This window comes from Dendrobates tinctorius, unplaced genomic scaffold, assembly GCF_039654945.1.
Source record: "Dendrobates tinctorius isolate UK_male_01 unplaced genomic scaffold, ASM3965494v1 ptg000007l, whole genome shotgun sequence".
Taxonomy (NCBI): domain Eukaryota; kingdom Metazoa; phylum Chordata; class Amphibia; order Anura; family Dendrobatidae; genus Dendrobates; species Dendrobates tinctorius.
The window spans coordinates 54,936,048-54,945,816 of record NW_027361675.1 but is presented as its reverse complement, the minus strand read 5'-3'; positions in this window follow the sequence as shown (position 1 = coordinate 54,945,816).

The window sequence follows — 9,769 nt, the reverse complement described above, 5'->3', positions numbered from 1 at the left end:
GCATCCAATTGTCACCGTTTTCCCACAGATCCGCATGTCTGCATATTTTATCAGATACACAAAAACGCAACTTGTTGCAGTTTTGTGTCATCTGAAAAACACACAGGCACAAGGAGACGCACGGATCCGCAGCTACACGTCTGGAATTAAAATGGAGTTCTATGGAGCACGGATCCAGGACAACACGGATCCATGTGCTTCCGTGTGCAGGAATCCGTTCTGCGGCACTGAGCATGCTCGGAAGCGAGGGATGTGCTGTATGGGACCAGTATGCAGAGATAATATAGACTGTGCGCATGCTGCTCTGTCATACAGTGATCTTTCCTGCCTCACTAGAAGGGCTTATGCCCTCTGTTACAGTGTGGTAATGATAATAAAATGTATTGGGAGCATGTGTATAACATGGGGGCACCTGGTTAGGGGCTGCACGAGTGGGGCTGCGTTCACACTAGCGTTGTGGTACGGTGCGTTGTGATGGGTAGCAATCCTGATGCATCCTGATCCAGATTACATCACTATACTTAACATCGGGACGCACGGACCTGTGTTTGCATCAGGATCAGGATGCATCATGTGCACCGACACATATCACAGCATTTACTAATTCACAAAGGACATGAACAAAAAATGCCAAAAAAAATGGTAAGGCTACAACTGAGGAGCCGGGGCCTGATCACAAGAGCTGACAATCTGAGGAAACAGCAATGCCGAATAACAGTCTACACTGCGTCACTAGATCCTTATACAGGGGTATAACGAGGCCTCACTGTACAGGAGAGCACGGAGCGAGGAGTCGGGGCCTGATCACAAGAGCTGACAATCTGAGGAAACAGCAATGCTGAATAACAGTCTACACTGCATCACTAGATCCTTATACAGGGGTATAACGAGGCCTCACTGTACAGGAGAGCACGGAGCGAGGAGTCGGGGCCTGATCACAAGAGCTGACAATCTGAGGAAACAGCAATGCTGAATAACAGTCTACACTGCGTCACTAGATCCTTATACAGGGGTATAACGAGGCCTCACTGTACAGGAGAGACCGGAGCGAGGAGTCGGGGCCTGATCACAAGAGCTGACAATCTGAGGAAACAGCAATGCTGAATAACAGTCTACACTGCATCACTAGATCCTTATACAGGGGTATAACGAGGCCTCACTGTACAGGAGAGCACGGAGCGAGGAGTCGGGGCCTGATCACAAGAGCTGACAATCTGAGGAAACAGCAATGCTGAATAACAGTCTACACTGCATCACTAGATCCTTATACAGGGGTATAATGAGGCCTCACTGTACAGGAGAGCACGGAGCGAGGAGAAGGGGCCTGATCACAAGAGGCGACAATCTGAGGAAGCAGCAATGCTGAATAACAGTCTACACTGCGTCACTAGATCCTTATACAGGGGTATAATGAGGCCTCACTGTACAGGAGAGACCGGAGCGAGGAGCCGGGGCCTGATCACAAGAGCTGACAGTCTGGGGAAGCAGCAATGCTGAATAACAGTCTACACTGCGTCACTAGATCCTTATACAGGGGTATAATGAGGCCTCACATTACAGGAGAGCACGGAGCGAGGAGTCGGGGCCTGATCACAAGAGCTGACAATCTGAGGAGACAGCAATGCTGAATAACAGTCTACACTGCGTCACTAGATCCTTATACAGGGGTATAACGAGGCCTCACTATACACGAGAGCATGGAGCGAGGAGCAGGGGCCTGATCACAAGAGCTGACAATCTGAGGAGACAGCAATGCTGAATAACAGTCTACACTGCGTCACTAGATCCTTATACAGGGGTATAATTAGGCCTCACTGTACAGGAGAGCACGGAGCGAGGAGCAGGGGCCTGATCACAAGAGCTGACAATCTGAGGACACAGCAATGCTGAATAACAGTCTACACTGCGTCACTAGATCCTTATACAGGGGTATAACGAGGCCTCACTGTACAGGAGAGACCGGAGCGAGGATCAGGGGCCTGATCACAAGAGCTGACAATCTGAGGAGACAGCAATGCTGAATAACAGTCTACACTGCGTCACTAGATCCTTATACAGGGGTATAACGAGGCCTCACTGTACAGGAGAGACCCGAGCGAGGATCAGGGGCCTGATCACAAGAGCTGACAATCTGAGGAAGCAGCAATGCTGAATAACAGTCTGTACTGCGTCACTAGATCCTTATACAGGGGTATAATGAGGCCTCACTGTACAGGAGAGCACGGAGCGAGGAGCAGGGGCCTGATCACAAGAGGCGACAATCTGAGGAAGCAGCAATGCTGAATAACAGTCTACACTGCGTCACTAGATCCTTATACAGGGGTATAACGAGGCCTCACTGTACAGGAGAGACCGGAGCGAGGATCAGGGGCCTGATCACAAGAGCTGACAATCTGAGGAAGCAGCAATGCTGAATAACAGTCTGTACTGCGTCACTAGATCCTTATACAGGGGTATAATGAGGCCTCACTGTACAGGAGGATCTTCTGGTATTTTTCCCTCCTCATTTAAGCATGCCATCATACATCCACTACTTAAAAAACCATCCCTCGACCAAAACTGTGCCGCTAACTATAGACCTGTCTCTAATCTTCCCTTCATCTCTAAACTCCTGGAACGCCTGGTCCACTCCCGTCTTATCCGCTATCTCTCAGAAAACTCTGTTCTTGACCCTCTCCAATCCGGTTTCCGCTCTTTACACTCCACTGAAACTGCCCTCACTAAAGTCTCTAATGATCTGCTAACAGCTAAATCAAATGGTCATTACTCCATGCTAATTCTCTTGGATCTCTCTGCAGCATTCGACACTGTGGATCATCAGCTCCTCCTCACTATGCTCCATTCCATTGGCCTCAAGGACACCGTTCTCTCCTGGTTCTCCTCCTATCTCTCCGACCGCTCCTTTACTGTTTCTTTTGCCGGTTCCTCCTCCTCTCACCTTCCCCTTACTGTTGGGGTTCCTCAAGGATCGGTTCTAGGCCCCCTCCTCTTCTCCTTGTACACTGCCCCTATTGGTCAAACAATCAGTAGATTTGGTTTCCAGTACCATCTCTATGCTGATGGCACCCAATTATACGCTTCTTCTCCTGACATCACGCCAGCCTTTCTAGAAAACACTGGCGATTGTCTAAACGCTGTGTCTAATATCATGTCCTCACTATATCTGAAACTGAACCTGTCAAAGACTGAACTCCTGGTGTTTCCTCCCGCTACTAATGTACCTATACCCGACATTGCTATTTCTGTGTGTGGTTCCACTATTACTCCCCAGCAACATGCCCGCTGTCTTGGGGTCATACTTGATTCCGAGCTTTCCTTTGCCCCCCACATTCGATCACTGGCTCGCTCTTGTCATCTGCACCTCAAAAACATTTCTAGAATTCGACCTTTTCTTACTTTTGACTCTGCAAAAACTCTTACTGTTTCTCTTATTCATTCTCGTCTCGACTATTGTAACTCTCTTCTAATCGGTCTCCCTCTTACCAAACTCTCCCCTCTCCAATCTGTCTTGAATGCTGCAGCCAGGATCATATTCCTCACCAATCGTTACACCGATGCCTCTACCTTGTGCCAGTCATTACACTGGCTACCCATCCACTCCAGAATTCAGTATAAACTTATTAGGCCGGAGTCACACTGGCGAGGAATACGGGTGCGTGAGAGGCGCAAAAAGCACGCATTAGACACGGACCAATGATTCTCTATGGGGTCACTCGCACCAGGCGTATATTTCTCCTCCGTATCCTCCGCTCCGTGCCACTCGCAGCATGCTGCGATTGTCAGCGTACTACGCCCGTAGCACGCCAATGCAAGTCTATGGGTGCGCAAAAAATACGGATTACACACTGAACACACGTGTGACCTGCGAGCAATACGCAGGTCTTTTGGCTGGTGAACAGGAAATGGGCCAATCCATCATCAGGAAGCGTAGACATGCAAATGAGCTCAAAAAGCGCTCCAGACATCCAGGAAGTACGCCTCCACGGAGTACAGCAGCAGCATGGCGTCCAGGACGGTCTGCAGCTGCAACCTCACCCATCCTGGAAGAGATGGGCAACTTGAGCAGCAGCCCAACTGCCCAGATCAGGCCCTCCCCACAGGCTGCTCTTGCATCACGGCGAATAAGAAGAAGGCGCCAGGTCGCCATTCAAGAGAGCCGGACCCATGTGGACACTGGGGTGCTGAATTACTTGTCCAGAGTCACTACAGATGATGGTGAGGAGGCCTATGCACGTAGCCTCACCCTTTATCTCCGTGCCCTTACCCGTGAGGTCAGGCTCCGTATTAGGGGGTGTATTCAGATCCTACTTGATGCAAGCACCCCCCCCAATACCCCATATGAGGTGTTTGAATTTCTGGAGAGGTGGCAGCTCTCACCAAGAAATTTAATGCGCATGAGACCATCCACACAGATGCTTGCTCAAGCAGGGTCTGAACAGCCCCTAATACGTGGGCCAACACCTCAACCCCTTCCTCCCCCTACCCATCCTTCTATTCCGCAGCCCCAAATGTCTTCATCAAGCCAACCCCACCAATATGGCCACTTGTACCCACCCAGTGTTGGAGGCTGGTCCCAACCTGGTTGGGGACGATCTGGCTATCTTGGTGGGTATGAGCCACGGGCCTACCAGAGCCAACAAGAAGCCCCTCACCATCATCATTATTACTCTGGGCAGTATCACCAACAGGCCCAGGAGGCTGGACAACAACAGCATCATGGGCAACAGTATGGCCCCACACAGGGCGATGTTGGCCACAATGTCCAGCAGCACCCACAGGCTGTTCCTCCCCGTTCCCCTTCCCCTACATATGAGGATTTATGAATCAAAAATTTGGAGATGTCCAGTGACATGTAACTGGTGCTTCTAATCTAGACAAAAAAACAGGTGTTCGCCTTCACCAACATTTAGAACATAATTTAACACTCACATTTTTAAACAATGTTTTCCAAACATATGAAACAATCCATCATAACAGGCAACGCTACCTCACGCCTTTCACACAGATATTACATGTGTGTATAAAAGAGAATATTTAAATGCGCTATGCTGTTTTACCTGAAAAGATGAAAATACACTAATCACTTGCTAATGCATTGGAAAGGCGTGCTTGCCTTTAGTTAAGTAGTCAACTTTGTTATTAGCATTCTCTAGTAAACCAATTTGAGGCGACCAGCATTCACAATATCACGCTCTCTCAATGTCTTAACAAGTGATTTTTGTATTTTCATCCTTTCCAGTATAGCATGCTTAAATATTGTCTGTTCTACAGACAGGTAATATCTGTGTGAAAGATGTGAGGTAGCCTTGCCTGTCATGGTGGAATCTTTCTATGATTGGAAAACATTATGAGGAAATGTGAGTGTTATCTTATTCACTTTATTTTGGTGATGGAGCTCACCCTTTGTTGCCTAATCAAGGTTAATGTAGGCATGCAGCAATGTTGTAATTGCATAATGTTTGGTGCATTTTTTTTCCGTAATGTTAATGTTACACCAAGTTAAAGAAGGCCCAAAAGGTCTTTTTGGCCATTGCCAAATTTTTGTTCTGGCAAAATTATGTTTGCCTTTAAGCAAAACAAACAAAAAAAAGGCAAAACTAAAAATTTGTCTACTCTACTTAACGTCTCTGTGTGATTTCTCACTATCCATCACAACATACTTACAGACACCAACCAATGCAAAGAAACACTCATAGAATCATAAAAAGGCTTGAGTAATATATATTTAGACACACTTTGACAAAAAGAAATTATAACATAGACACAGCATTCTCTTGCCAAGACGTTGCCCCCTCAGGTGAGATAAAGTAATTTGTGAATATATCACACACTTTGAGGCCAGAGAGCGGTCTACGTTGAGGGATGATAGGTGGTCTCACCCTGCGCACATTGTCCGGCCTACGCACAACACCATCAGAGGAGGAACAATCATGGATCCTGGTGAAGTTATGCAGAACAACACAGGCTTTGACAACTTCATTCACATTTTGCTCACTCAACTGAATGGCAGACTGGAGTACCCGCCATTTGGCACAAAGAATCCCAAAGGAACACTCCACCAGTCGCCTAGCACGTGATAGGCGCAAGTTAAAAATTCTGCGCCTGTGGTCAAGGTTGCGCCGGGGATATGGCCTCATGACATTACGTGATAACTGAAAGGCCTCATCTGCCACAAGGACATAAGGGACTGATTGTTCGGGGGAGCCTGGTAGCTGGCGTGGTGGTGGGAGATCCAACTGGTTGGTGCGTAGCCGCCGACCCATTATGGAAGTATTGAAGACTCTAGAGTCTCCCGTCCTTCCATAGGCCCCAATGTCAACAATTATAAACTTGTATTGAGGGTCTACCAGAGCCAACAATACAACAGAAAAGTATTGCTTATAATTGAAGAATTGGGACCCTGAGTTTGGCGGCTTACGCACCCTGATATGTTTGCCATCCAGGGCCCCAATACAATTTGGAAACTGGCAGTCCTCCTCAAAGTCCCTTGAAATCCTTAACCAGTCTTCCATCCTGGGCTCGGGTAGGACCACCTGATGGAGTCTTGTCCAGATTTCTGCACATGTAGACCTCACTAAGCCTGAAATGGTGGACTTTCCAATGAGAAACTCATGGTGGAGGGCGGCATAAGACAGGCCAGTGGACAGGAAGCTGTAGAACAACAGAAATAGTACAGGTTAGAATGGCTAAAGTAAAAAAAAATCAGTTACACGCCGACCAAACTTGGTAGGAAATGAGAGATAACAACACACACATATGTGGTGGCACAATGACTAAGTGATATGCAGGACATATTAGATGTAACATTCTGCTGTGTCAGGTGAAGCATATTTTGAGTAAGATGAGGGTATTAAACATTGTCCAAGAAGGCCAAAAAACATAAATTAACACACACATTATGAACATAGAGAATGTGGTTGTGGAGTACATACCGTATTGTGAGTAGAAGTCGCTCCTCTGCAGATATGGCTTTGCGCATCCTAGTGTCCTGAAAGGTGATCCCAGGGCGCACTGTCTCCAAGAGGCAATCAAATGTGGAAATGCTCATTCGACAGTACTGGTAAAATTTGTCCGGATGCTCCCGCAGAGACGAATAGAGGCGGTGAAAATGCCCTCTTGTGAGTCGTTGCCTCAAAAGTGGATGTACCCACATGCGTCTCCTCCTCCGCGGATCCACTATCACAGGATATGGTTGGCCAAAGCGCCGTGACAAAAGCCAGGTAAAGAGAACCTGCTCAGTTGTATTGAATGTCAGACCCTCTGCCATGCTGCACAAAGAACACCAACACACCTCGTGAAAGCAAGGTGAGAAATGTACAGAATGTAGGCAGCCACCTGTTTCTGAGTGTCTAAATAGAGTGCAGGCTAATGATTTAAATTGTTTGCAGGCCTCAAAACCGTTAAATGTCCATTTTGCAAGGCTGCGAGAAAATCTCGCCATACGGATTACATACGGAGACACACATGCGCAAAATACGCAACCTCACCTTGCTTACGGATGACCTACGGACCACTATTTAGTGGTCATTGATCCGTATTACGCATGTAAAATACTGACCGTATTTTGCGCAGGTTAGTGTGACTCCAGCCTTACCCTCACCCACAAAGCCCTCCATGGCTCAGCACCACCCTACATCTCCTCCCTTGTTTCAGTATACCACCCTACCCGCGCCCTCCGTTCTGCTGATGACCTGAGGCTAGTATCCTCAATAGTCAGAACCTCCCACTCCCGTCTCCAAGACTTTACACGTGCCGTGCCAATTCTTTGGAATGCACTTCCCAGGTCAATACGATTAGTCCCCAATCCCCACAATTTTAAGCGTGTCCTGAAAACGCATTTATTCAGACTGGCCTATCGCCTCAACACATTAACCTAACCTATCCCTGTGTGGCAGAGCCAAAAGTTTTACCATAACCAGGTTCCCAGCATCATGTTCCCACATGCTTTATGCATCCATTAGCCCTCTGTATCTGTACTGTTACACACTTAACATTATGGCTGGTCCATACAATCAGAGCAACTGTTACCACCCACCTTTCGTGTCTACCTCTTTCCTCATAGACTGTAAGCTTGCGAGCAGGGCCCTCACTCCTCTTGTTATAATCTACTGTATGTGATTATTGTTATGCTGTAATGTCTATTGTCTGTACAAATCCCCTCTGAAATGTAAAGTGCTGCGGAATATGTCGGCGCTATAAAAATAAAATTTATTATTATTATTATTACAGGAGAGACCAGAGCGAGGAGCAGGGGCCTGATCACAAGACCTGACAATCAGAGGAAGCAGCAATGCTGAATAACAGTCTACACTGCGTCACTAGATCCTTATACAGGGGTATAATGAGGCCTCACTGTACAGGGGAAACCGGAGCGAGGAGCAGGGGCCTGATCACAAGAGCTGACAATCTGAGGAAACAGCAATGCTGAATAACAGTCTACACTGCGTCACTAGATCCTTATACAGGGGTATAATGAGGCCTCACCGTACAGGAGAGACCGGAGCGAGGAGCAGGGGCCTGATCACAAGAGCTGACAATCTGAGGACACAGCAATGCTGAATAACAGTCTGTACTGCGTCACTAGATCCTCATACAGGTGGAGAATGAGGCCTCACTGTACAGGAGAGACCGGAGCGAGGAGCCGGGGCCTGATCACAAGAGCTGACAATCTGAGGAAACAGCAATGCTGAATAACAGTCTACACTGCGTCACTAGATCCTTATACAGGGGTATAATGAGGCCTCACTGTACAGGAGGAGACCGGAGCGAGGAGCAGGGGCCTGATCACAAGAGCTGACAATCTGAGGAGACAGCAATGCTGAATAACAGTCTACACTGCGTCACTAGATCCTTACACAGGGCCCAGGGGTATAATGAAGCCTCACTGTACAGGAGAGACCGGAGCGAGGAGCAGGGGCCTGATCACAAGAGCTGACAATCTGAGGACACAGCAATGCTGAATAACAGTCTGTACTGCGTCACTAGATCCTCATACAGGTGGAGAATGAGGCCTCACTGTACAGGAGAGACCGGAGCGAGGAGCCGGGACCTGATCACAAGAGCTGACAATCTGAGGAAACAGCAATGCTGAATAACAGTCTACACTGCGTCACTAGATCCTTATACAGGGGTATAATGAGGCCTCACTTTACAGGAGGAGACCGGAGCGAGGAGCAGGGGCCTGATCACAAGAGCTGACAATCTGAGGAGACAGCAATGCTGAATAACAGTCTAAACTGTGTCACTAGATCCTTATACAGGGGTATAATGAGGCCTCACTGCACAGGAGAGACCGGAGCAAGGAGCAGGGGCCTGATCACAAGACCTGACAATCTGAGGAGACAGCAATGCTGAATAACAGTCTACACTGCGTCACTAGATCCTTATACAGGGGTATAATGAGGCCTCACTGTACAGGAGGAGACCGGAGCGAGGAGCAGGGGCCCGATCACAAGAGCTGACAATCTGAGGAGACAGCAATGCTGAATAACAGTCTGTACTGCGTCACTAGATCCTCATACAGGTGGAGAATGAGGCCTCACTGTACAGGAGAGACCGGAGCAAGGAGCAGGGGCCTGATCACAAGACCTGACAATCTGAGGAGACAGCAATGCTGAATAACAGTCTACACTGCGTCACTAGATCCTTATACAGGGGTATAATGAGGCCTCACTGTACAGGGGAAACCGGAGCGAGGAGCAGGGGCCTGATCACAAGAGCTGACAATCTGAGGAAACAGCAATGCTGAATAACAGTCTACACTGCGTCA